The following is a 26,409-nucleotide window of genomic DNA, read 5'->3' as shown; positions in this document are numbered from 1 at the left end:
TTAAGCATTCATGAAAAAACCCAACTTCCTACTGAGTATCCATTAGCCACCAATGCTGATGTTAATGAGCAAACTGTGAATGCACCAAAGAGCAAATTGAAATGAGTCACAAAATACACTTAGGATGTGCTTCCTGCCAGTATTGGTGCGTCACTGGGAAAATGCTGGTTCCTTAACAACAGGCATATAAAGAGCAGAAATACAGCTGATTGAAAAAAGGCATTATTTAAAGGAGTTCCATTAAAAGAGATTAACTGATTTACGAGCAAATGAATCATATCTGCACATTAGCTCTTTATTTGTCATGCCAACTTGTTTACTATTGCATTAAAGAAGTTTTAAATTAAAACACAGCATTAAATTAAATTAAGGCCTGCTACAGAAAAAAAAAAGTATTTCAAAACAGATGTAATTTAATTATAGTTAACCTGTGTAAATAAGAGTAAATAATTATTTTATGACAGTAAAAAAGCGTTGTCTTAAATACTTTGTTCAGTTAAAGACATATTAAGGCCTACAAGTACAGTGCTTTCCTGTCTTTATTCATTCCTTTCAGCTTTACACCTCTTTGAATATTTAATGTGAAACAGACTGCTGTTAAAAACATATTGACATGCATCACTTGGCTGGATGGGAGGAAATTCTTTCTGCATTGCACAGGATGACAGCTGGTACTGATCACAATTTCAGGTGACAAGTCAATCTTCCAAAAGTGGCCTAAAAAGTGGCTTGTGTTCATCTCAGCTCCTCGGCTGCCACCGAGGCAAGGGAAGGAACATGTGTGTTTGCAGTGAGGTGCTGACCACTGCCCACGTCAGAGCATTGTGGCCACAGCTCCGTGCCTGGGGACAGGCACTGCATGGCCTGTAGGAGCCACACCAGGCTCCAGAGACCTGCTTAGTACAGAATATCTGTCTGGGATGGTAGCAAAGTGCTGTTGCTTACAGCAGGAAAAACCAGCTTGGAGTCATTTCACGAGGCTGGGGTGAGTGGGTGGGCAGGAGGGGAGGTATGGGAGGCCTGGAGGCAGCGTGGCAAGCCAGCACCTGAAGGCTGCAGATGGGTGTCAGGGAGCTGGTGGTGGAATCTTTTCTGGGAGACCCTTGCTTTTCCTCCTCCACAAATAGGGTGAAAGACCCAGCTGTGCTAGGGTGGCTACAGCTGGGCAAATTCAAATTCTAATATCTGGATATGGAATTATCTGATGCAAAGGAGAAACAGCTGCCTCAGAGGTGAGCTGCAACCCACTGGCAATTCAGGTACATGATATATAAAAAACTGAGAGGTGAGGAGGTAAAGACTTAGACAAAAGCCCTCAAGAAAAAAAGTACATGATCTCCTGAGATTTTACAGTGTTTGTTGTGACTAGACTCATATAATCCACTTCAGATCCCCCTGAAGTCCATGGAAAGCCACCAGCTGAGCACAGAGGGGATCGAAATTTGTGTACAGTAAGAACATTACTTATGGTTGGTTGAAAAGCTACTTCAGAAGTTGCCACTTTGACCATTCTTTGATATAAACATCTTTTCTTTTGAAGAACTTTCACAAAATTATTTGTATGAATGCTTGTGAAGTTAAGCTTGTGAGCAAGCACTGGTTAATCTGAAAATCAAATTTACCTCATGAGAAAAATAAATTAGTTCTGGGCAGAAGTGGAAGTAGTTTATTTATTAAAAGAGGGATTTTAGGCCATCTGTCAGGAAACTCAAACAATCTGCTCAATTCTCAGCAGATGTAAATCTGTGAAGCTCTGTGGATTTTGAGTGACCAACAGCACAGTTCAGGTGAATGTGAAAAAATTACAGTTTATTCACAACTGATAGGCTGAAATTTGATCACAGAAATATTTTTTAAAAAATACTCTAAACCAATTGAAAAAAAAAATCAGTTAGAAATTGAGATTAAATCGGCTACATTTTTCAACCATGTATTTAATTTATCATTATATCTGTCTTGCTGCAATAACCCAGGATATTTTCCCTGGAAGCCTTTTTTTTTTGGTTTTGCTTCTTGAAGATCTATGTCACACAGCAAAGTAGTCCAATTACAGGTGCAGTCTTGCTAAATATAAACTACCCTATTACAGGGTGGTGCTATCGAGTTCTCTTAAGAGGTCATACTGGCAGAAATCATATTCTCTTCATGAAGGGGTCTAGAGAAGACAGTAATGCTGGGTTTACAGAGGACTTTCTGCTTTTGATCAGTGCTTTTTAACGTTCTTTATTCCTGTTAAGGAGTACAGCAAAGAGGACAAAATCCAGATTGAAATATTTGAGGATGTCTTGATATACTTTAGGGAGGATGTGCTTGCTGGGAGTTAAGTTGCAGCTTTCAGCACAGGGATGAACACAGAGAACGGACAGAATGTTGAAACTTATCAGTCTTGTGGAAGACAATGAGTAAATCTCTGGGTTGAAGTTTCACACCAGATCTTAAACAAGCACCACTGTCCATAACACACCATGTCTTGGCATGTTTGAAGCACAGCTCTGAGTTTCATTGCAGAGCTCTATTAATGTTTTAAGAAAAACCACCCAAGGTCAGTTTTGTGAGCCAAAAATGGTGCATGATGAATTTTCCAATGCTTTATCTGAATTGTGACAGTCCTATACATTACCAGTATCAGCTCTGAAGTCGTAACAGAATCTAAACTCAGCAAAAATACAGAGCTTTTTCTAACATGAATCCCTGTCTGTCCAAGCCCTGAAATTAGCACAGCGTGTTTGCAATACATGATTAAAAAAACTTAAAGGGGTCACACTCTATGAATTCTCAGTGCATTTGTTGTGTTTTTGTTAATTAGTCTTATATTTGATGCCCTTTGAAATTCATACATTCCAGAATCTTAAGGTTTGCTTCAAACTGAACTATAAAATAACTGAAGAAAGAGGCAAAAAAAAAAAATGATTGGAGGTGAGAAAGAGAAAAAGGACATGACCTAAATTTCTAATGCCTCATAATTACCAAAGTTGGAGTAAAAGTTTATTCCATTGCAGTTTTGTCCAGCTGTCACTTCAGTCTTTGGTTCAGTCCTTACAGTCTGTGGTGGTGCTGGTGTCATAGGGAGGTGGCTGACAAACTCCATCTCCAGTAATTCTCCATCCAGCCACCATTTGTTCCTTCTGCCTGGATCCCCTGAGCAGGGTCAGGTCAGGTCATGGGGAGGAGGGAGAATCTGGCTGCATGGCTCAGCAGTCAATGTGCTACTGCTTTCTTTGGGCCTGAATTTGAAGCCACTCCCTCTTGAGAATTCCTCTTGGTGGCTGTGGTAGTTTCAGACTTGTGCAGCTGCAAAACCAAGCCCTAAATCAATTCTACGTCTCTCCTTGTCAATATTGTGCTACTGCTTATAACAGCATTGACAGAGAGGTTTGTGTATCCATGGCACTTATGTTTAGGTCATGAAAAGAAGGAAGGAAATTATTCTAGTGCAGAGTGAGTAGGTTCTGGGAGCAGGGGGGCAGAGGGAAAAAATCCCTGCTGAGTTTTTGGCTTTTTCAAGTTTCCAGAAACTCTCAGTACAAGATTTAATGATGACCTGGAATATATGAATCTTCACAGATGATCAACAGCTACAAGTACTTTGGAAGGGATTTCTGAATTTTTTCCCCCATCAAGTCTTTCATGTAAAATAAAACAGTGCATTGTGGAAATCAAGAACTGAATCTTTCTAAGAAGGAAGCTGAATGGATCAGAGAGAAGAATCTTGCAGAAGCCTTTGACAAGGCAGCTGGTGCTAGAAACAAGTACCTCCTAGCACTAGAAAAGGTGGAAAAAAGTCAGCTTGAGTCATATATGTTAATTCTAAACCTAGGTTTGCATTTCTGTCCTTTTAAAATGTTCCTGCCATAGCTCTGTCAGCATCAATTTTCTCATTTTAAGGATGTTTAAGACAGTGGGGTGCAAAGGAAAACATTACTGAAATAATGCCTCTTTTTGCTGGCATTGCATTTATTTCATTTAACAAGGAAACAAAATGTACATAGCTCCCAGTAGCTCCCAGTAGAGCTACTCACACAGCTCTCTGGCTCCCAAGGGGCTTAATTACAATATTAGATTACAAACATAAAGGGACTCAGATCCTGCATATATTCAACTCTTCCTCTACTCCAAGGCTTAAAAATATTACTCAAGTACTCAAATATTACACCTGTTGGTGACAGGTCTGTTCCTTTTGAATCAAGAAGCTATGCTTGTCTGCCGTGGGTATACAATGTCATATTTATTTCAGAAAATCCAAGCAGGTGTTGCTCTTTTGTTTTAAGTGTGACAGGAGAGAGGGGAATGCCAAGGCCTGGCTTAGCCATGCAGTAGGATGAGGAGCAGAGGTGCCAGAAGCACAGGTCTCACCTTTGCACTCAGTGCTTCCAGGTGTGTCTCCTCCTCCCCATGAGTGAGGAAGTGGAGGAGGCAGAGGGGCTGCTATTTCCTACAAGTCTGTGGGCAACCTGGGAGGGGACAGTGGGTATATATTGAGCTACTGTGACTTCTCAACCAACACACCTGCAATTGAAATGGTATCTCTGGCATCTGTTGTTTCCTTGGATCAAAGGGTTCATGTCCATGTCTCCCAGGAGAGAGATTTCTATCCTCTGAAAACTTGGATCCAAACTAGATGTAAATTCTCTGTCTGTAATTACATTTAATAGATTTCACTGATATACATTTGTTTTCTAATGAACTTTAGTTTATCCAAGGGTGTCTTCACTGAAAGCAGATCACGTTCTATCACGAGCAGGAGAGAAAAAAGAAAAAGAAAGAAAAAGTCTAATGCAGTATTAATAAACCTAATATCCAGCAGCAGTTTCTGTTCCAACAGCATTAAGCATTCAGACATGTACATTTTTAATCAGCTGCTGATTCTTATTGAAAAATGTACGAATACAACTTTCAAGAGAGGATTACACAACAAGTTTCAACTTGTTTCATTAATTACCTTTCTTTTTCCAAAGGAACAGCAGAAAATTGCTGGCAGGAACCTCAGTGAACCATGTCCATAGGCCATTAAGAATGGATTAAATTTACTTTTATAACCTCATTGATTTAAGACTTTTTATTTCTTTCTTTTCTGAGGCAAGCTCACTTGCTTGAAAATGTTATTCAGGAATTGTGCTTTTCCTGCAGTGAAAGTGCTAAGAAGAAAGAACACATTATTGAATTTTATTGTTCTTTAATACTGAAAATAACAAAGGGAAACAAAACTAACAAAAGCTAAGCCCATGTATTATATACCATCAGGCACAACACCTCTAGTTATGCTTTTGTCTGGTGATGAATAAATTCTACTGTACTTGCTTTGACCATTATTATGAGCATTTAATTAAGAGACGATGGTCAAAATGAACTATGTCACCAGATTATAGTGTCTCACAGCAGGAGCTCTGCTAAGGCGTTTAGAGAAATGTTGATTTTATTATTCTACCTAATTTCAAACCTGTGGAAAATATTTTCCACTTGCAGTGTTAGTTGCATTAAGATTTTTGTTACCCTACTCAAGGCAAAGGCACAAGCCAGTTTGTGTCTCCTTGAAAGGGTCAACAGAATAGCAGTTCCACTCACATGTTTAAGAAAGTAATGCACATATACCACCCAGTATCATGGTTTTCCACACTTTTCTGATGTTTAGTTGGAATGCATGATATAATATGGAGGCAAAACACTACAGTTAATAATTTTGTCCAACAATTAATTTAATTATTGACTTAAATACAACCCTTTTACCTAAAAGCATACACAGTTCCACTAACTGCTATCTTGGTGATGTTCCAGAGCATCAAAGCATGCAAGCATGAATCTCGTATTACATACATACATTGTCTTTTGTATAAAAGGGATTCTTTGCATTATAAAACTGAGCTCATGCTTTAATGTGTTGCAGGATGACAACTAATTCCAGGGACATTTCTGAGTTGCTCTATTTGTTTATGTTTGTACCCGAAAGCATATTCCAATGCAGATAGAGAAATTTTCCAAATTTCAATGCTATTGGTGGGATTCTGCAGCCTAACACGGGATGTATGGTTGCATCTACTGGAGCCAGCCAATTACTGTTGTTCTTGTATATTCAAAGTTCAGGATAAATCCTTTGGAACATCTTGGTCACACAGATTTAGAGGAATGTTTTCAGTTGGAGGCACGGTGATGACCAAATGTGTCTCTTTGGCATGTCATTGAAAATGGTGGCTCTTAATATTGGCTCTCCTTAAGATTATATAGTCCACTGGTGATCCTAGGGGTAGGAATAGTTTTGGCCCATGTTAGAAAAGTGCTTTTGCAGAGAGTGGTGTGATATAACTGCAAAATGTGACAGTAATTTACAGTTCGAAGAACACGTGACATTAACTGAACTAATAGAATTTAAGATTGCAATAGTAATACTGTGAGAATATAAACCACAGTAAATTTATTTTGTGGAAATTATTATGTAGTACAATGGATATTTCATTTTTAGGACAGAAGACAAACAACAATCCAATTATAGTTTTCCATTTTGGTATTTTAATGATCTTGACATAATTTTTAAGACAGATGATGAAACACTATTAATCAAATACACAATAATATTCATTAGAAAAATTACATTATAAATGCACTGAGGGTGAAAATTACATTCACATGCACAATATAGGAAAAAGGCAATGTGACAAACTGTACTGTTGAATAAATAATTCTGTGACAAGGAAGGGTTCTGTTTAAAAAGGAAAGCTGCAACAGAATTTAACCTGTTTGTTTCCAGTCTTTTCTGAAAGCAGATTTACATATTCTTCTTTGTTGCTATATCCAGCTACTTTCTGGAAGTGCTGAGGCACATGGAACATAAGGCCGTAAGTACTGCCTGCTCAGATCACACCAAAGATCAATCTAGCCTGCAACATCGACTCCATCAGGGAAGGAGAATAAAATCTGGGACAAAACTAAGTAATATCCACCATCCATTCTTTCCATTTCTTTTGTTCCCCCTTTCTCTTACTACACAACAATCTCAGTGAGCAATCAGTGGGCCAGATGTGACCATGAGAAATCATGAATCGTGACTCCCCAGTCACCTGCCTTCCTTCCCTTTGTGACTGCATTACACTGCTCCTCTGCTCCAAATTGTTGCTTTTCCAGTCTGAGTACAATCTCAGTTTTATCTCTTTGTACAGGAATTGCTTTATTCCTCCATTGCTTTATTGTCACCATTTTTAACATTTTTCTATTGTGTTAGACCCCTTTTGAAACTGGACCATTATAACTGCATGCATTGCTCAGAGTTTGGCCATATGTAGAGTGAAGCTAGCATCCTCTGCTGTATTCTTCATTCCTCCCTAATAATCCCACTTTTCTTTTTACCTTTCTGATCACTGCTGAGCCAGGATGTTCAGAGAGCTGTTGATGGTGTCTCAAAGATACTTTTGCTGACTAGAGCTGTTAAATAAGAGTTCATTAATCTGTATGTAGCCTGAGGTGACTTTTCTCCCTTATCCATGACTCCCTTATCCATGTACACCAGCAGTGAATTTTATCTGCCATTTGTCATTTAGATCTGCAATACTGTGCATTTTTCAGTGTTTTGCAAAATGCTTCAGGTTTGATTCCCCCAACTAACTGTGACTCACCAGCAGTATTTGCACCTCACTATACCCACAAGTAGTATCACCACATATACTTCTGCAGATTTGCCTGCACTATGAAATTACTTGTTCCCAATCTATTTTTTAATTTTGGACTCACTTTAGTTCTTATCCAATGGCAGCTGCATATTTTTAATAGTTTAATGAAGGTCCTTACAGAAAATTTTATGTTATCCAAGGGGTTTTATCAACAGAGTTTTTCCTTTGCCTCCTTCAAAGATGTCCTATTAGGTATTATTTTCTTCTAGAGGTTAAAGACTGAATAGATCTAATGAGCTACTATTGCTATTATTTATTGGTTTGTAATTACTTTTTATCAGTTTGCCTAACTTATCTATCAGGCTGGCTCATAATTTCCAGGATCATACCTGAAGTTTCTTAAAGAATTGTTGTCACCATTGCTGCTTTGATTCTTCTAGTGATTTAAGCTAGAGGTTACATGCTGTGGTTACTAGTTCACCAGTTCCACATACAAGGTCTTTTTCTGAATTTTTGGATAAATTCCACCTGGTATCTCAGTTTGATACCATTCACTTCATTACTCTGCTCCAAAGTTTCTTTTAGTAGATCACTAGTTCCTTTCCTTTATCTTTCATAGTGCTACCTGCAGAGTCTTGGCCTAATACAATTCCTTGCTTTATATAGTGTGCCATGTTCCATTTAGCCTTCAGAAAATTGGACCCTCACAATATGAAATTATTCCATTATTTGAGGTGTGAGTTTTTAACACAGGCTCAGCGTGACAGATAAAAGTTACCCCATGATAATGGACTATTTTATGGAATATCTACAGGCTTCTATATTTTTAACACCTTATGATTACATTTTTGTGTCAAACACATTACAAAGTAACAAGGAGACAATATAACTTGGGAAAAATTGACAACTTTTGTTTTCCATTTAGTAAATAATTTCCCTGCTATTATTCAGACATATTCTCCTGGACTGATCCATATTTTGGCACTTAATTTCACATATGCATTTTAACCAGCTTTCTCAGTGAAATTAATATTTTTCAACAGAATGTTTCTTTAACTTGAATATCAAAAAACTTGGAACTAAGGAAAGAGACTATATTAAACCCAAATGGACTAATTATACACAGCTGTAGGTATTTCAAAGCATTAAAATTTTTTACAGTTTTGGATTTGTATTGACAGAAAGAGACACAAGGGGAAAAAATTCAGAAGTCTTTGCTCTACTTCCCTCAAATTTTGCAGCTGGGGTTTTTGTATCAAAATGTGTTGTGCTCCAGACTGGAACATGTGGGAAGGCCTGTGTTCTCTGCATTCCTTATTTTCCAAGAGAACCTTATTGTCATATCATTGCAAAGTTTTAAAAGGAACAGGAAAAAGAACAAACTCAATAAATGTAACGCCAACTGCAATAATGAAGTGTTACTTTTGGCTAATGTGGTTGTGTGGTTACACATATTTCAGTTTACTCTGATTCATTGTATTGCCTTGCCTTCTTTTTCTTTTAGGAATATATAACAGATCATGCTCCATTTTAAATCATAGTTATATGGTCTGCAATACCACTGGATCAGAAAATAAGCTTGTGTGAATCAATAGAACATTGACTTTCTCTGATTTATGCAGATTGGGGATCTGACTCAGTGTGTAGAATATGGTGATGAGTTAGGGTAAACAGAAATAATAGTGTGATTTTCCTCAATGAGACTTAATTTCACAGGAACTAAGCTGGTATTTTCTTGCAGAATGTATTTTTGGAAGGAAAAACTTCTTTGTTTCCTTACTTCCATCTACATGTAGCTCCCCTTCTTGCACAAGTGAGGAGGCCCATAATGGGAGAAGACTTTGTAGGCATCTTTCCCCTTCCTAACACTGCAATTTGTGATGTAATACAATGCAATTCCCATCAGTTCCCTATGCAGGCCAGATACTTAGGTCTGTTCCTTCCCTTTTCAGTGATTGAAATGATTGGTTTGTTTTCTTTGTAGAAATGTTCTTTTGGCTTTGACCTAGATGTCAGTTCATATAATGTGTTGCTCTTTCAAAGATGTGGCCTTGTACGTATTTTAATGTAGCCCTTATAGTAGCCACCTCAAGAGAGGATAGTCATAGGAATGATATTGATCTATTTACATAAATGAATGTTTCAATATTTATAATTGTTTGGGTAGGAATATCCAGGATTAAGCTTAAGAAACTGAAATGCATAACTAATAGATTATATGCTCCTTAGAATGTATATAATCCTAAATATATTTGACTTGTTTTACAACTGGCTCTGAAGGCTCCGATCTAAGTTATCTCCCAATTAGTCTTCCAAAAAAATTGAGGAAATATCATTAATAAGTTAGTAAACACCACATGTGACATTCAGCTCAGAGCTGGGTTTTGGTTCTTCTTTTTTAATTTTTACATGTCATTTCTAATTTTATCAAGGTAATTCCTTTAGTAAGTTTTAATGGTGAAGATCTGAAGTGGAATGTGGGCCTTGAATTTTGTATCTCTTCATAATTCTTCTTTGAATGCATCCTGCAGGAGTTTCTGCTGGACTCTGCTGTAATTAAGAAACTATGCACAAACGAACAAATATGCTTTGTTACTTCAGCTTGACAGTGGAGATCATCTAGCCATCAGATTATATTGCCAAAGGAAAGATGGATTTCTGCCTTTGGGATGTGTTTAAGAGACTGTACCTTTTCGGAATGCTATTTTTTTTGTTTTAATATGTATTTACAGCTATGTATTACAGTATGATCAGCTTAAACTGAATGATCTGTTGGTGTAATGGAGCTTATCCCTAACCCTAATGGAATAAACCCATGGTTGCAGAGATGGTATAGTGTGCCTTGTGTGGTTTTTTTTTTTTTTTATTCAGTGCTAACAACAGCCAAATGTTTGCAGTGTAAGTTAAAGCCATCTTGCACCTGCTCATAATATATCAAATGGATAAGCTGCTCATCAGCCACAATACAACAGGAAAGGCCATTTGTGGACAATAGGATTTATGACTGTGCCCAGTGCCTCAGATGAGACTTTTTGTGATGCTTCTGGTTACATGTTTGTGGTTTCTGTCCTCTGAGCTCTTACTCAGTTGGAATAAGACAGACTAAAATGCATCTTCAATCTTAACATCAGACTTGAAGTTTTTTCTGGCTCTCTTTCTTTAGTCAATGAGGTAGACCACTCATTGTGGTTACAAGTATGCTTTAAGCCTCTTAGAAAAAAATATGATATAAATCTAAAAATCTGTCCCATATAGTTAACATTATTTTGGTTCTGTGCACAATTCCCGTGAACATACAACAAAAGCTTAAAAGCAAAATAATGCCCACTTGGGAAGACTCAGCCTCAGAGAGAGCGCTGGAGACATTTAAGACATCATCATCTTGAGCAGAAAGCTTTCTGAAATCATCCAGTGGGGAACCCATGTACTGATGCTGTGGTCAAATATGGATCAAGTATCTCACTGAGGGCTGTGGGGAGGTGCTGGCACCTCCTGAGGACACAGGGCTCTAGGCTGCAGGAGTGGACAGCCACCACCTGCCAACCCCAAAAGAGCAGGCATCCTTTTTCCATTTAGGAACTTGATTCCTGAGGTAGGAGTAGATGGAAACAGAAATAAAGACATGGGGAAAGCTTTGGAAGATTCATCAAGAAGAGGGACACTGACCTTTTTCAGATATGTGCATCTGTGACATTCTCCCACAGCTGCTTTGAACTTAACAGCCTTGGAAAGCAGAGAGATTTCAGACACCTCAAACATTTAGACAACTACATCACTGCTAACAGGGTGTAGAAGAATTCACTCTTTTTATCTCCAGAAATTATGCCTTTTCCTCAAGCTGAATTATTAAGAAGGTAGTTCTGACTACCTTCAAGACTGATTGGGCTAAAAAGATACAATGCAGCATGGGGCATCAAGGCTGGAAAGGCAAGTTAGATCCTGGTTTTAGAATTTAAGGCTTTTAATGTATTTTATAATTTATAAGTTTTGAAATATAGGACTAAAAGAGCAATGGGAACAAAGATCAGAAATACACATACCTTCTCAAAGAAATGGCTGCAACCACTGATTCCAACAGTCCTTCTCTCTATTTATCAGACATCTGATCTTCAGAGTGCACCAGCTTTTACAGGAACAACCCTGATAGTGCTCTGCCTACAAAATAATGACTTAAGGCATGGGGATCTGAATCCCACCAGGCAAAGAAAAGGTTTTTCCTGTATGGGTACTCTAATTTCGAAGCTAAAATATTGTTTCACATCCACCAATCTCCTCCTCCAGAAGTCCTATTGCAAAACAAAGAAGAGTTCCTCACGGAATTTTAGGGTCTGCCCCTATCAGATGAGGTCCCGGTCATGCAAAAGGAGGCCTGGTCTTTGAATAGTGACTGGCTAAGGAGGTAAGTTGTAGGCAGCTCACATTTTGGTAGATCTGAGCATGGGTATGAGCTAAGAACTCACTCTCAAAGGGAAGGAGAGCATCTAAAGTGTATGCAACTAAAGGGCTGGCATAGTTAGTAGAATCACTGCCTGAGTAGAAGTTTTTATAATACTGGTTTGAGATTCAGATCACTAAATACTGCCCAAGGCCTGCTTTTGGGCATTTCCCTTATAATCTGACACTTTGTTGTAAATGTCAAATCCAATAAGTTCCAAATATATATATTGAGAAAGGTGCACACCTAGTAGATAATATAGAGGAGATGTGAGCAGACTGTAGTAATGATAAAAGATCAGGGACTACAGCACAGTTTCTAATACTTGTAGAAACAGTTACATGTAGATCTGCTAATAAGCACATCCTTTATAATTGGAAAGGTGGGATCATTGTTGTATAAAGTGGGATCATTATTGCATTCATCTGAAGGCATGAACACCTGAACAACAGAGAAATGTCCGCTCTTTCCAAGAGTCTGTGTTACCCAGTCTAGGCTACAGAAACAATAGGACAATCCTGAGTGTGTAAGGCACAAAGGTGGATGGCATGGTGGCAGATGTATATGTAGGAGCAGTCTATGCATTTGAAAAGCAAAAAAAGTAGGACATGATTTGATAAGAAGGAATCTGACCGCTTGACAAGTTTAGCTCTGATTTACCAGGGGAAATTTGCTTTTTTTGTGATGTATCTATATATAATTTAGCATTTAAATCATTGGCTATTTATAATCATGCCAGCTTGACATTCCTTGACAGATTAATCAGGTCTAAAGTCTCAGTGAGACTTTAAGTCAGACATCAAAACAAAGCAACTGTATTTTAATGTGCTTAAGCACCAGCAATGGAAACACCAGGCAGAGAGACATCAGTAGCTTTTCAAGTTAATGAGTCAGTGTGAACAGCAGCAGCTTCTGAGAGGGTGAAAAGACCAACCATTCCTCATTTGGACACCCTATGGGTCTTCATATGTGATCAAGCCATGTGATCCGACACAGAAGATTGATGAAAAGTTAGATACAGATATTTGGGCATGATCTCTCTCATATTTGATGTTTAGAAAGCGTCAAGTATTATTTTTATCCATCTGCATTTGGTGATACTCATTGAAGGTGGTTTTCAGGTATTATTAATACTGGAGATTCTTTGGAGGTCAGTTTTTCAGTTTCAAATATCAAGCAGTTAATTTCTGATTTTCATTAAATGATAGGCATTAACGTTTGCATGGGATTTCTTGTTTCAATGGATCAATGGAAATAAGTCTCTGTCCTGGTTACTGGGAAAGGGGGTGGAATTTTTAGTGCTGTGTGGGTGTGATCACGTTGTTTGTTCCACACCATGTACATCATTGCTGGGGACAGGGATTCGTCAGGAAACAAGGAGTGCCAGAACTGGAAGTTCTCAATTTTCTCAATGCCAGCTGGTGTAGGAACAGCCACCATCTTGCCTTTGCCTGGAGACCCCATGGATGCGACCTTCAGGAAGTGTTTGTTTTTGTTCCCACTGGTGAATACCATTCTGTTGGTAAAACACCTTCTCTTTTGTATGCTTTTACTATTAATATTCCTGTCATTATTGTGTGCATTTTGTTCCACTGCTCTGTGCTTTTAGGAAATTGTTATTTCAACTAATAATTTCTCAGTTATTGTCCCTCTCTTACTGGAAGGGATGGGAAGGGGAGTGGCTTGTTGGAGTTTAATTTCCCTGATGGTCTCAAAACCAGCATAGTCCCTTAAGAATCTGACTTCAGAATCTATTCAAAGCACAGGATTATTCTGCTTAACTTTGTAAAATTTACTTTGTGCACTGGTTAGATTTAAATAAGCAGTTAAAGTAAACAAATTTATTCATTCATATATTCATTAAAAAAAATACAAATTTTACATTTCTGGACCCTAGTTCTGCAGATCATAATAAATATAATTTTACATCCAAATGAATACTTTGAAATCTAGGGGGGGGGTTAAATCTGCAAAAAATAAGTTTAAAAAATGTTGTGGAGAAAATAAATAAAACCACTCATTATTAATAAACATACTTCATAATTCATAGAGAAAATTAGCAGGCCCATACCACATCAGTAACTGTACATGTAGCTCAGTACAAATCTCCAGCAGCAGACTCCAGCTGTGCAAGTAGAGGGTAAATAAAAACTTCAGTAAAGAAATAACTTCAGTTATTTTTGGTTCTGTGAATTTCCTGAGCTATATGTGGGTTTTGGGGCTTCAGTGACCATCAGTGAATATCTTTTCCATCTGTTTCTTCAGACTGTCCTTAGCTGTCCATAAACTTTGCACCCACAGCATCATTTGGCAAAGAGTTCTTATTGCCAAGTGTCTGGTGTCAGACATTTTTTTTCCCTTGAATCTCACTTCTTATTTTCTTTCCTATCTGTATTTTTTTTCTATTGCAAAACAGAAGGAATAGTCAAGCCCTATCCACCCTGCCTATGTCATCATAATTTTGGAGAGTTCTATTCATCCCCCACCTCCCCAGCTCTCTCTTTTCCAGACTAAATCCAGTTTACTCAGTCATTCATACTCCTAGAAGGTATTTTATTCATTTAGCAGAGCTGAAAGATATGAGGACCATAATTAGTTATAAAAAGAGTGCTAACACACTTTAGATTAAAAACAGTGATTGGGATATGGGAAGATAATTCAGTGAAAAACAGTTTAGGAGACAATGACAAGCGTGTCCCTGTTAGCTACATTTTCAACTCCAATTGTTTCAGAATTTGCCTCTGACACTGGTTTAATGAGGGATTCTTCCCAATATCACCCTCTTTGAAAGAGTATTTTCTTCATCTTGAAAAGAGAGAAGAGGGATGGAACTTTATTTAGTTTTTTATCAACAGTTCTGATATTGTTAAAATATGTTGAGTATTTAGAACAGTACTATATCTAAGTAGTAAAAACATATATTACATTTATTTTTCTTTCAAGTACTGGAACCACTGAACAGTGAAAATGAGGAGAACAGAAATTAAAATAATATTCTTTTTGTGACTAAAAGATGAAAGAATATTATATTCTTTTTGCTGTTTATCCAATTCTTTCCTAGGAGAGATCCAGTTGCCTGTGGTTTTGCCTGTGATTTCAAAAATAGTAGAAACAAGAGCTGGTCTGGTGCCAAATAGAAATGACTATGGCATTGAACTAACATTTGGATTTGCAGAAATCCCCTGCCTAAATCTGAGATGTCAGTCCAGATTTAAGATTTTGTCTTATTAAAAATAAACTGCTTTAAACAAGAGTTTATATCAAGCTTCTATTTCAGTTTAATGCAAGAGGGATTCCTTCTAGCTGACATTTAAATCAATGATTATAGATATTTATATTGCACGGGGAAGTATAGCTGGATTTGACCATATTTCATTCTCAGAAGAACCAAATGAATAATTTTTAAGATTAACTGTTTCTAGAGAATCTAGCTTTGTTTTATGTGAACAGATCTCTCTCTAAATTATCTGTAATTCAAGTCTATTCTGTAATGATCCCTGCTGTGTTACTCTACTGATGGACCATAACTTTACAAACTGAAATGATGCTGCTTAAATTACATGGCAGTGCTGATAAGACATAAGGTATTTGTCCTGTTCCCTGATTACACAAATATGCACAGACTTCCAGTCCCAATGCCTTCTAACCTTACATTTAAATGTGGCTTTTGAAATTACTTTGAAATCCATTTTCCATGAACATGAAATGCAATCACTTCCATATTGTCAAAAAAAATCCAAAATGAACATGAACATAAATAAAGCTAAATTAAATTGCTCTTAAAAATGGCACTAGGAAATCTCAGGTATTATTTTCTCAGCTTTTAGTTAAAGATGTTAAGGGATTTTATGTAAATATTATTGGAAGGTGATATCCTTTCTTTTTGCAATGTAGACACACTGCTCATTGTGTCCTAATCCAGTTGCTGAGGTGTTCAGTATTTCTGTGGCAATTTCTTTATGGGAAAACACATATATTTCACTTTTATATCCTTAAAGATTAACAGCAGCCCAAAATTGTGTTGTATGTAGAACTGTGCTATACTTTCATTAAAAAATTGCGTTTGTACATTGCTCACTTCACACAGAAGTGAGCAAAACTACATTCATACTTCCAGGAATTTGTGAAGTTTTTATCACCTGATGAGAGTGGCTTTTTGTACTTACTGACACATTGTTTTGAAGGTAAAGTTCACACAGAAGCAGTTCTGTGTGAAGTTCACACAGAAGCAGTTCTGCCCCTCTGCAGATCTTTCCCCTCTAAATTATCATTTCACCTCTTCCTTCTCAGTTTAGTGTGTTTCTTCTAACTCTTTATCTGTGAAAAGCACAAATAGTCCTGCACTTTGTGGTGAGTCCTTGGGTGATTGAGAGAGTGCTTCCTGGCACCCTCCTGTTTTCTGACTGTGGGCTGGAGACCATAGTCCAGTTTTTGGAACGTTATGTTTCCTCCATTGTATTCTTGAATGGACACTAGTCTGTTTTATCCTTTTGCACTGATTAATTCACTTGGGAACCTATGATATTCCAAATATTAGGTTTAGCAGAAGCCATGTGCTGGAGCCAGTGATGTGGAAGAAGTGAGAGACTCACATATTTCAAACACAGGCAGACCTGGCTGCAGCAATTTGTTAAAGAGATGGTGAGGGGCCAGAGACAACTTTGAGGAGATAGAGATTGCAATTTGTTTGGGAAGGAGTAAGGGATAGAAAAGAAACCCTGCTTGAAAATGGGAAATGAATGTGCTCTCTGTGTCCAGAAGGAGGTCTGTCTGTCAGGCTACCTTGGCCTGGTGTTACGTGCAGGATCTGCAGTTACACTAAAACCTCTGTGGCTACAAAGCCTTTTTTTGGGCAGAGGGGCATGACAGTGTCAGTGAAGGGTGTCTGTGCAGAAACAGACCCATGGAAAAGGAACACTGCAGTGAGTATGCACCCTCTAGGTGCAGCCATGGCAAACCCAACCTGTCTTGCTGTCTAGGGGTGTCCAGAGAATGTCATGTATACTGTGTGTGTCCTATGACTCTAGGTTTCTGTCCATTGACCCTAGGAAAGAATTAACTAGCTGACCCAGGGCAACTGAATAATGCACTTTGGGAAAGCCTGTAATTACACCATGGGTACTTAATTTAGGGTCTGAGAGACAGCAAACCCATCTGTCCCCCTAGCAGTTTGAATGACTTTATTATGGCTCCCACTTAAAAGTCTGTGGTGAACCATACATCTGCTCTTTGATGAAAGCTGTTCATTCCCTGAATCTCCCATAGAGCCAGCTTCCTAAATACTTTACATAAACTCTGTTGATTGTTTCATAGCACTGGAGTTCTAGGGTTCCTCCATGCTAATGAGTGTTTCTTAGTTTCACATTGCTTCTCTTGTACCATGATTTATTCAAAGGCTCCCTAATAAATACAGCAGAAATCTGTCAAACAGTGTCACAGGGAATGACAGCACATGCCATGCCATAGCTCCTGGAACGTGAAAACATGAGAATCTTGACTTAGAAGGCATGTGCATCTGCTAGGTTTTAGAAAGGACAACACAGCTCTTGAGAGGTTAAAAAATGCAAATATCATTCAAAATTGCAAACAGAAAAATGAAATAGCATGTTCTTACAATGACCATGCTATGTTGCTTCTCTCATTGGTTAATGATTTGATTTGTTTCTGGAAAGCTGCTGAAAATGTCTTTTTGAAAAGTTTTGCAATGTGCTTGCTGTTGAATGGTGTAATTTTTCCAACCACACACACTCAAGAAAAGTGTAGAGAAAAATGAAAAAAATCCCACCAGCATCTATTCAGTTTGGGATTTCTTTGGCAAAATATCCACATAATTCCTTCTCAAATGGAAGATTCAGTTCAGGTTAAGACACCTAAGCATAGTTGTTTTCACCTAGAGTACCTAAACTTCCACAGAAGTCAATAACCCTGTTGTATTTGTGGGCTCTCAAGAGACTTGCAGCTGACCAGCTGCCTGAGGCAGGAATTCAGCTGCCTCAGCTCTCAGATCTAGTGCTGTTTTAGGTGTCTGGCAGTATTTAAGGCATCTGCAAGAAGCTTAGAAATGCAACTAAAAGGAAATCCTTTTCCGGAGCTGCATCTGGAAGTTCAGTGTGATTTCTTATGATATTATTTTCATAAGGCACTCAACACGTTTATGCAACTAAGAACTAAAGAGCTCAGAATCTGGTTGCAGGTTTTTTTTTTTTGTTGAATATAAAGTTTGTTTTATGAAGGTCTGCAGAGATGCTGTATAGAGGTACTAAAAAACATTCTTATATTGATGACAAGCTTAGGATGCTTCTTTATTTTTTTCCAAAATAAAGAATTTGGATCATCATGGGTTTTTTAGCTCTTGTGGCAGGAATACACTCCATGTCTTCCATATATAGATTTAGAAATGATGTATTGGAAAAATCCATTTACAATCATTTTGACCACTATGACATTTAATAGTAAATACAAAGAGAATTGGCCTTCACACATCTCAATGCAGCATTAGGGTAACATAAATATCCAGACATATTCAGTGACAATAAAGTCAAGTGTGAAAATGAATCAGTACCATTCACTGCAGCTTCCAATAAGTTTTTCAGGTTTTTGTGTGTCGACATTGTTTCCATAAAAATAATTTTTAGTCTTCAAGCATTTTTTCATGCATAGAAATCACAGAAACTGTGTGCAGTATGCATTGATGTTTCATATCCATGAGTTTCTACAGTTAATTACCACACTTTTTATATTAGCAATAAGTGAAATGTCCTCTTTCCAGGATTTTAAAACCTGAAATGAGGATAAACAATATGATGCAGACTTGAAAACAAGGGGATCAGTCAAAAAAAAAAAAAAAAATCCGCTAGTCAGCTATTTACAAAAGCTCATTTCTGCCCTTCTCTGTTGTAGCAAGTACATCTTCAGCCTTTTCCAAGTTCTCCCACTTCCCAAACAGATGTTTTTTTAGCAGCTCTGGAAAGTCCCCAAATTCAGGCTATTTTGGAATGAGAGAAGGAGCAAGCTCTAAATCCTGGAGTGCTCACGGAGAAGGCTCTGCCAGACACAACTTCCTTTGTGCAGGAGAGGATCGATCTCCAGCACCCTGCTGACCACTTGCTGAGAAATCTGACACGGGAAAAGGATTCCCCCCTGGAGAAAGCTAACACTGGCAATTTAACGTTATGTGTGTTTTAATTAACTTCTTTAAACAAACCAGACTAAGTAAAACTGTGTTTCTGAGTACCCATGTGGAGTGATTAATAGTAGATTTATTTGCAGTATAGTGTATCTCTGACAAGTCTATGATTGACACAAACCTAAAATGTGTTGTATACACTTATATACAAATAATTCCCCAATTCCTCATTTGCTGTGGGAGCGTTTGGTTAAATATATTCCACATTTTTCTTTCTTCTTCTTCTTCTTCTCCTTCTCCTTCTTCTTCTTCTTCTTCTTCTTCTTCTTCTTCTTCTTCTTCTTCTTCTTCTTCTTCTTCATTTTTTTAACAGTAGAAAGAAAAATTTCATTTGATGGAGATGATTGCACAAACCCCCTCTCCCTCCTTTTTGATTATTTCTTGGGAAAGGTTCAGCATATTTTTCATCTCTTTGATTTTATGAGATGGACATAGCAGAGAATGGCCTCGGCGAACACAGTTTTTGCTTATGAGCCCTGGTCCTGAATTATCTTGTCACAGCTACAAATATCTTTATAAAAAATAGTTTTTCTTTGCTGCATTGCAGAGAATAGAGAAAAGCTTGGTTAAGTTTATGCATGCTCAAGTAAATAGTTACATTTTTGTTTTGCAAAAAAAAAGCATTAAACAAAGGTGGCCTGAAACATTCTGAAGTGTCGCCAGCTTTCTTTCCCTTTTATAGATCACCAAGTATTTGCAAGTAATTTAAGGAAGAAGAATAAATCATATAATTTCTACATAGTTCTAGGTCACTTATTCTGTTTTACAACAGACTTTGGGAAATTCTTTTGATTGAATGCCATTAAGGTAATTTGGGCAGGAAACTATAGTCTCTGCCAGTGGAACAAATAAAGTATTTTATTAGAAAAACTGAGATCTGTTTAGTGTATTTCTAATTGATATTTCCAGATCTTTCCATATACACTGTGCCTATTTTATTAGAGGTTGCCTGTGGAAAAGAATACTTCACATCCAGAAAGGCTAATGAACTGGGCCATTTCAGGATACCTTATAATCTTTTTTGTCAAACTTTCTTGGCAATATCACCAGAGCATTAAAAATCCGCTAATGCAAAAGGGAAAAGTTGACGTTTGGGATAAGAGCCTTCCAATCCAAACACAAAATTAATTAAAAACATGCAAGATAGTCAAGAGTTAGATAGTAAACACTTGGCTTCAGAAGGTAGAAGTTATCTATTTTGCTTTTTATTTACCAGTGATATAAAGAAAGAAATTATGACACAACTTTTATTTTTCATCTTTTTCTTCTTCCCTCCCTCCCTCCCTCCCTCCCTCCCTCCCTCCCTCCCTCCCTCCCTCCCCATTCTCCCCAATTTATGATATATTTTCAGGATAGCTGGACCATGAGCTCTACTGACTGGAAACCCTAAAGGGAGTTTAAACGTAAGGAGTAATTTTTGTTTCTTTAGACTCTGCTTGTTTTTGTTGCAAGGCTCTAAAGCCTGCAAAAATACTCTACCTCTGTAAAAATTGGCCAGAATAGATACTTTCTATATGAAAATCCATTAGGATTTTGAGTTAGCACAGAGTGCATTGTGGCACAGAACTGCCATGTTCCTAAATACCTATAGCAACATTTATTTCTGACTGAATGTAGTTTTGGCTATTTTTAGGAAATCTTGGTGCTCAGTATTTTAAGGCAACAGTTATACCAGTGATTTTGTACAGAAATGCTGGTCAGGAGATCACTGCAGGTCTCTGCAGTGCACATTGTAAAATTGTCTGGAAAGTACTTTCCTATAATTTATATTAAAATCATATCTGAGTGAAAAAGAAAATGTTGGTTTAATTACCTTTCAAAGAAAGTAAACCTGAAATTACATCAGAGTAAGGTAAACATATTTCTTTTATCATCCTGATAAAATCATACCATGGTATTTATCACTTGAACAAATCCATAAAGTACCTTGTTGTAAAGCCAGAGGGCTCTCTGCTGTAGTATAGTAAATAATATTCTAAAAATCAAAATCACCTGAGATGAAGGTTGCTGTATCCTGTTTATACAAGCCTAGCTTTTTTTTTTTTTTTTTTTTTTTTTTCCCCAAATAGAATTAGCTTTTGCCTATTCCTTGTAACACGAGTTTTAAGTTCTGTAAGCCAATGGGAGTAAAAATCAAAATAAGGCAAATCCAGCTCTTTCAGTAGCTGTACTTCTTGAACCTCAGCCTGAAATATCCCTCATTTGTACAAGATTCAGTCAATTTGTGTGCAGAAAGTTTTATATTCTTATCAGAAGTGTGGGAGGAAGTACAAACTCTGCTTTTTTTGCACTTGAAAAAAACAGACATTGTTGATGGATGATTTACTCAGGCAAATAAAAATACTACTTTGTAAGGGATCCCAGGATGCAATATAAACTATCACAGGAAAGAGGACCCAGCTCTTTTCAGAACTGCAGGCTGGATGCTAATTCTGGCAGTCACTCACTGGTCCTGTGAGAGTGAGTCACGCATCGCCTGCAGAGACAGCAGCAGCACGTGGGGCTGAGAGCCCCCGGCCCCCGCCGCAGCTCCCTGCACTTGGTGCACCCCAAGAGCAAGGCAGGACCCCTCCTTTCCTCATCTCTCTTTAAAAGGTGCATTCCCTTGCTTCTCAACACTTCTAGAACCAGCTTAGTAATGAAAAGTTGTGCAATTTGAGGCAAATAGGCATTTCTGTACAAAGAAAGCAGCATAAATATTTTACGCAGGAATCACACACCCACTTAAATCTAGTGAATAAAGTTACACTATGTACTGTAGAATTATGCTTTAAAGTTATGACTCATTCCAGGATAGTAGCAGATGTTCATGAAGCTCAGCACAAAAAAAAAAAAAAAAAAAAAAAAAAAAAAAAAAAAAAAAGGAAAAAATGTCCCCATACACTCTTAATTTTCTCCCCACATCATTATAGAGATGCAAGACACTTCTCTGTAACACTTTGAATGAGTCATTCCATACAATATGAATAAGTGCAGAGAAATACAAGATTGCATGAGAATCAAGTATGCAGGCAGAGTCAAGAGTTTAGAGACTTTCTCCTGGGAACCAAAGATTTATACTTTAGATAAATGACTCTGTCCAATGCTGGGACAGATACAACTGCTCAACTGCTACAATTTTCTGGACATATGAAAAAGAATATAGAAATACATATTGATGCACCATGTTCTTGCCTGTAAACACAGCATTAGTAAGATGCTGCTAGACTCATCCTGATAATCAGATCTGTTGAAGGACATGGGTACATCAGAGTTGGGGAAAAGGCTAAAAAATAATCAAGAATCTGGAAGAAAAACCCTTCTGCTGTGAAGCTTAAGTGGTTTAAAGTGATTCTTTTTGGTAAAATCAAAAAGGATATTGAAAGGCAAAGCAGACACTGCACCTAGTCACTGACAGGTAGAAGACAGGCCTTACATCTGTTCAGTCTAGTTTGCAAAACCTTCCAGGATCTTGTGGCTGAAAGCTGACCTTTGACCAGTTTACCCTAAGAATTTCCTCTTCATAAAGGCAGGAAAACCTCAAAACAACTTTCAGGGGTGATGGTGAAAGGACATTGTTTGGATTATTTAAAACTATATGTGATCTCTCTAAACACTGGTTTAATACACTGTATTAAATAGTATCTGAATGATAGTATCTGAATAACTTTGGTGAATTTTCTGGTTTTGTCTTGTTTTTTGAGGGACAACTTGTAGACATTTTCCTTTCCTTTTCTCAGGCTCAGCTTCACTTACCATTCCTGATTCCTGTAATCCCTCCTCCCTCAGCAGTGCAGAGGGCTGGGGAATAAGATTTGTTGTCAGTCCATAACAGCTCCCCTCTGCTGCTCCTTGCTCCACATACTTTTCCCTTGCTGAAGTGTGGGACTCTCACAGGTTCACCATTCTTACCAGAAAACTTCTCCCTGTGTGGGCTCTTCCCCACAGGCCACAGTTCCCACCAGGAGCCTGATCCTGTGGTGGGTCTCCACAGGTTGCAACTTCTTTCAAGTGTGCAACCACCTGCTCCTGCACAGCATCTGCCATGGATATCTGGTCTGCTGTGGACTTTCATGGGTTTCAGGGGAACAATCTGCATCATTTGTGGTCTTCTCCAAGAGTTGGAGAACCCCTGTGGTCCAGCACCTGGATCACCCCCTCTCTCTCCTTTTCCAAGGACCTTGCTGTCTTCAGGGCTGTTTCTCGCACATCTTTCCTCACCCTTCTCTGCCAAGCAATATTTTGCCCTTTTCCCCAGGTCACCACCACTGTGGTTGCTGGGCTTGGCTGTGCCCTGCGATGGATGTGCTGGAGCTGACTGGAACAGGCTGTGCCCAGCATGGGGCAGACACAGCCTCTCCTGGATCACTGAACTCAATACAAGGATAACTAACTGCAATACAATCACCTGTGACACAGAGGAGGTCAGTGTAGGTCCTTTATTTGTTTCTTCTGGTGTTAAACTCCATGAAAAAGTATTTTGAAATGGTTTCATGATCACCAGGGCACAAGTGCTGAAAGAATGGGATCAAGTAGCATGAAGTTTTCACACCACATCACTGAAAATATGTGACAGCACGCAATTAGTTTTCTATAAGCTAGTGAGAGACGGCGGCTAGATGCCTACTTTATTTGCTACCAGTTTATGTTGCATTCAGAAAGGAGCCTTGGAGACAAAGGGCTCTTTTTCACGTTGCCAGCATGTGAGATCAGGCTGCTAAGGGTGAAATCATATCATGGTGGCTCAGGTGTGCAAATTTGATAGCGCTATTACTTTCAAGTCACCTGCAAAATACAGGTACAGCTCCACAGTACCGTGCCCTACCGCTTCTGCAACAGGCACATCATCCAGTGTGCATTCAATTATAGATTAATTTTTATATCCAATAAATAAAACTGTTTACATTATATTGTATATCATTGTAACTCACAAAGGAATCTGCCCAAAACCTCTAAAAAGTCACTTGTCATCCTAAACAAGTCCAAAGAAAAAATATTTAGCATGTCTTCAAACTACAATAAACCAAGATAGAGGAATACTTTGAAAAAAACACTCTGACAATAAAAATGTATATGTGTGTATGTCAAAGCCTTCCCTAACATGAACAGAGCAATACAGATTTAGGGCTGCAGATAAGCTCATTCCTAAACCTTAAGTCACTAGCAAAATAATTTCACTGAGCTGAAACAGTCGTCAACCTGCGCAGGTTTGAGTTTATTATGTGTAACTCAAGGGGGCACACGTGCTCCCTGAGGCAGTGAGGAAGTGAGTTGAAATCCAACACTAGACAGCTACACACCTCCAAAAAACTCCAGCTTTTACTGTTGCAAGAACTCCAACTTACTGTCCAGGAGAACAAACTTTGAGCTTTCAAAGAATGAAATGAATAATGAGTATGTAGAAGTCATGGTTAAAATATTGTGCCGGAGGTCAAAAGTATATAAAATAAGTGCAACAAGACCAAAAAAAATTGACATAATATTGGTGATTGACTCTTTGGTTAACATCTGCCTGAGGAAATCCCTACTCTATGGAGTGTCCAAGACAGGGGAGACAGACAGTAGATAAGGCAGATGTCAGGGAGCAGACGAGCAGACTCCCCTCTGCACACCAGCCTTCATGGTCTCTCTTAGCACTGGTTATCAGCAATGCTTCCTGCCACATGGTCCTCTGGACTGGCAGACCCATGCTCACATCTTTGTGACAATGTAGATGTAGCTGCAAAGTAATTTCTTTCAGTGCTGTTTTTATTTTTATTTTATTGTCTAATTGATTTTGTATTTATTTGTGCACCTCAGTTTGCATGTTAATATTTTGTCTGAAATAATTACTCCAGACATGCAGATCACTGCATAAAAAATATGCATTTAAGTTGATCCTCTTCAAAGGTAGGTTCCCCAAGAAGACATCCCAGCCAAGGAATGACTGTTTCTCTCCCTTGATTTTAAAGGGAGTCTAAATAAAGAGCTCTGTCATGAACACTTGAATCCTGAAGATGTCTAATGGCAGGTCAGTATCCTATCTGCATCCTAGACAACATATTGGAGAGACTGGAGTTAAGAGCAGAGAGAGTTGAATGTCTTGGAGTAGGTGATCCTTGAATAATAACCAACTTTCTGGGACCTGTCTTCCCTCCAGGGCTTTATCCCATGGTACTCGACCAAGCAGATCCTTGAAGAGGCCAAAGTCTGCTCTACTGAAGTTCAGGGTAGTGAGCTTGCAGTGTGCCCTCCTCATTGCCCTTGATTTTGAGTTCCAACTTTTCATGGTTGCTGTCCAAAGCCTCATATTTGCCACCAGCCCCTCCTCATGGGCAAGAACAAGGTCTAGCATAGCACCTCTCCTCGTTGGCTCCTCCATCACTTGGAGAAGAAATTATCCTCAGCATATTCCAGGAACCTCCTGGATTGCTTATGCCTTCATCTTTGTCTTCCTGGTCAGGTAGCTTGTGTCAGATCCCTGTCACCTATCCCTCCCCTCCCTTTAATCCTTACCAATAAGCTCTCAGTCATCTCCTCATCCATCCCACACCAAACATCATGTGCTCTGTCTGGTCGCTACAGAGAGAGTGCCAATGTCCTCATCTCCTCTGCTTGTCCTTCCTAAAGAGCCTGTGTCCTTCCATCCCAACACTCCAGTCACAGGATTCATCCCACTATGTCTCCATGATGGCACTAAGATCATAGCCCTGCTGGCATGGTCATACCTTTAACTCTTCTTGCTTATTTCCCATTCTCTGTCTGCACAGAGACATTTAAATTGGGCCCCCAGTGAGGCTGACTTCCAGGCTGGAATTCCTTTGGGCTGCTCTGCAGGTACTTCTGTTGACCTGTGATCCCTCTCCAGGCTCTGGGCATCTGTTGCTGACACAGGCATCAAACTGGTAGGAGTGGGATGGGCTGAGGTTTCCCTCCCCTGGCAAGTTTAATTTAAAGCCCTCTCCACCATCTTGGCAACCCTATGGCCTAGGTGTGTGCCACAGATACTTCACTCTTGATTCCAAGGCTGTGCAGAGTCCCCTTCCACCAGGACAGATCCACACAAAGGGTGCATGTGCACCAAGTCAACAGAGCAGGTGTCTGTTTCAGCAGCAGTTGAGAGTTTTGAGGATCTTGGAAAGTTAGGGTCCAAGTCCTAACCTTGAAAAAGGCATTGCAAAATAGGAATGAGATTCTTGTTATCTTAGTGCTATTTTTTACTTTCTGAGAAGCTT

The sequence above is a fragment of the Vidua chalybeata genome, chromosome 3, assembly GCF_026979565.1.
Source record: "Vidua chalybeata isolate OUT-0048 chromosome 3, bVidCha1 merged haplotype, whole genome shotgun sequence".
Lineage (NCBI taxonomy): Eukaryota > Metazoa > Chordata > Aves > Passeriformes > Viduidae > Vidua > Vidua chalybeata.
Note: the sequence above shows the minus strand (reverse complement) of the source record.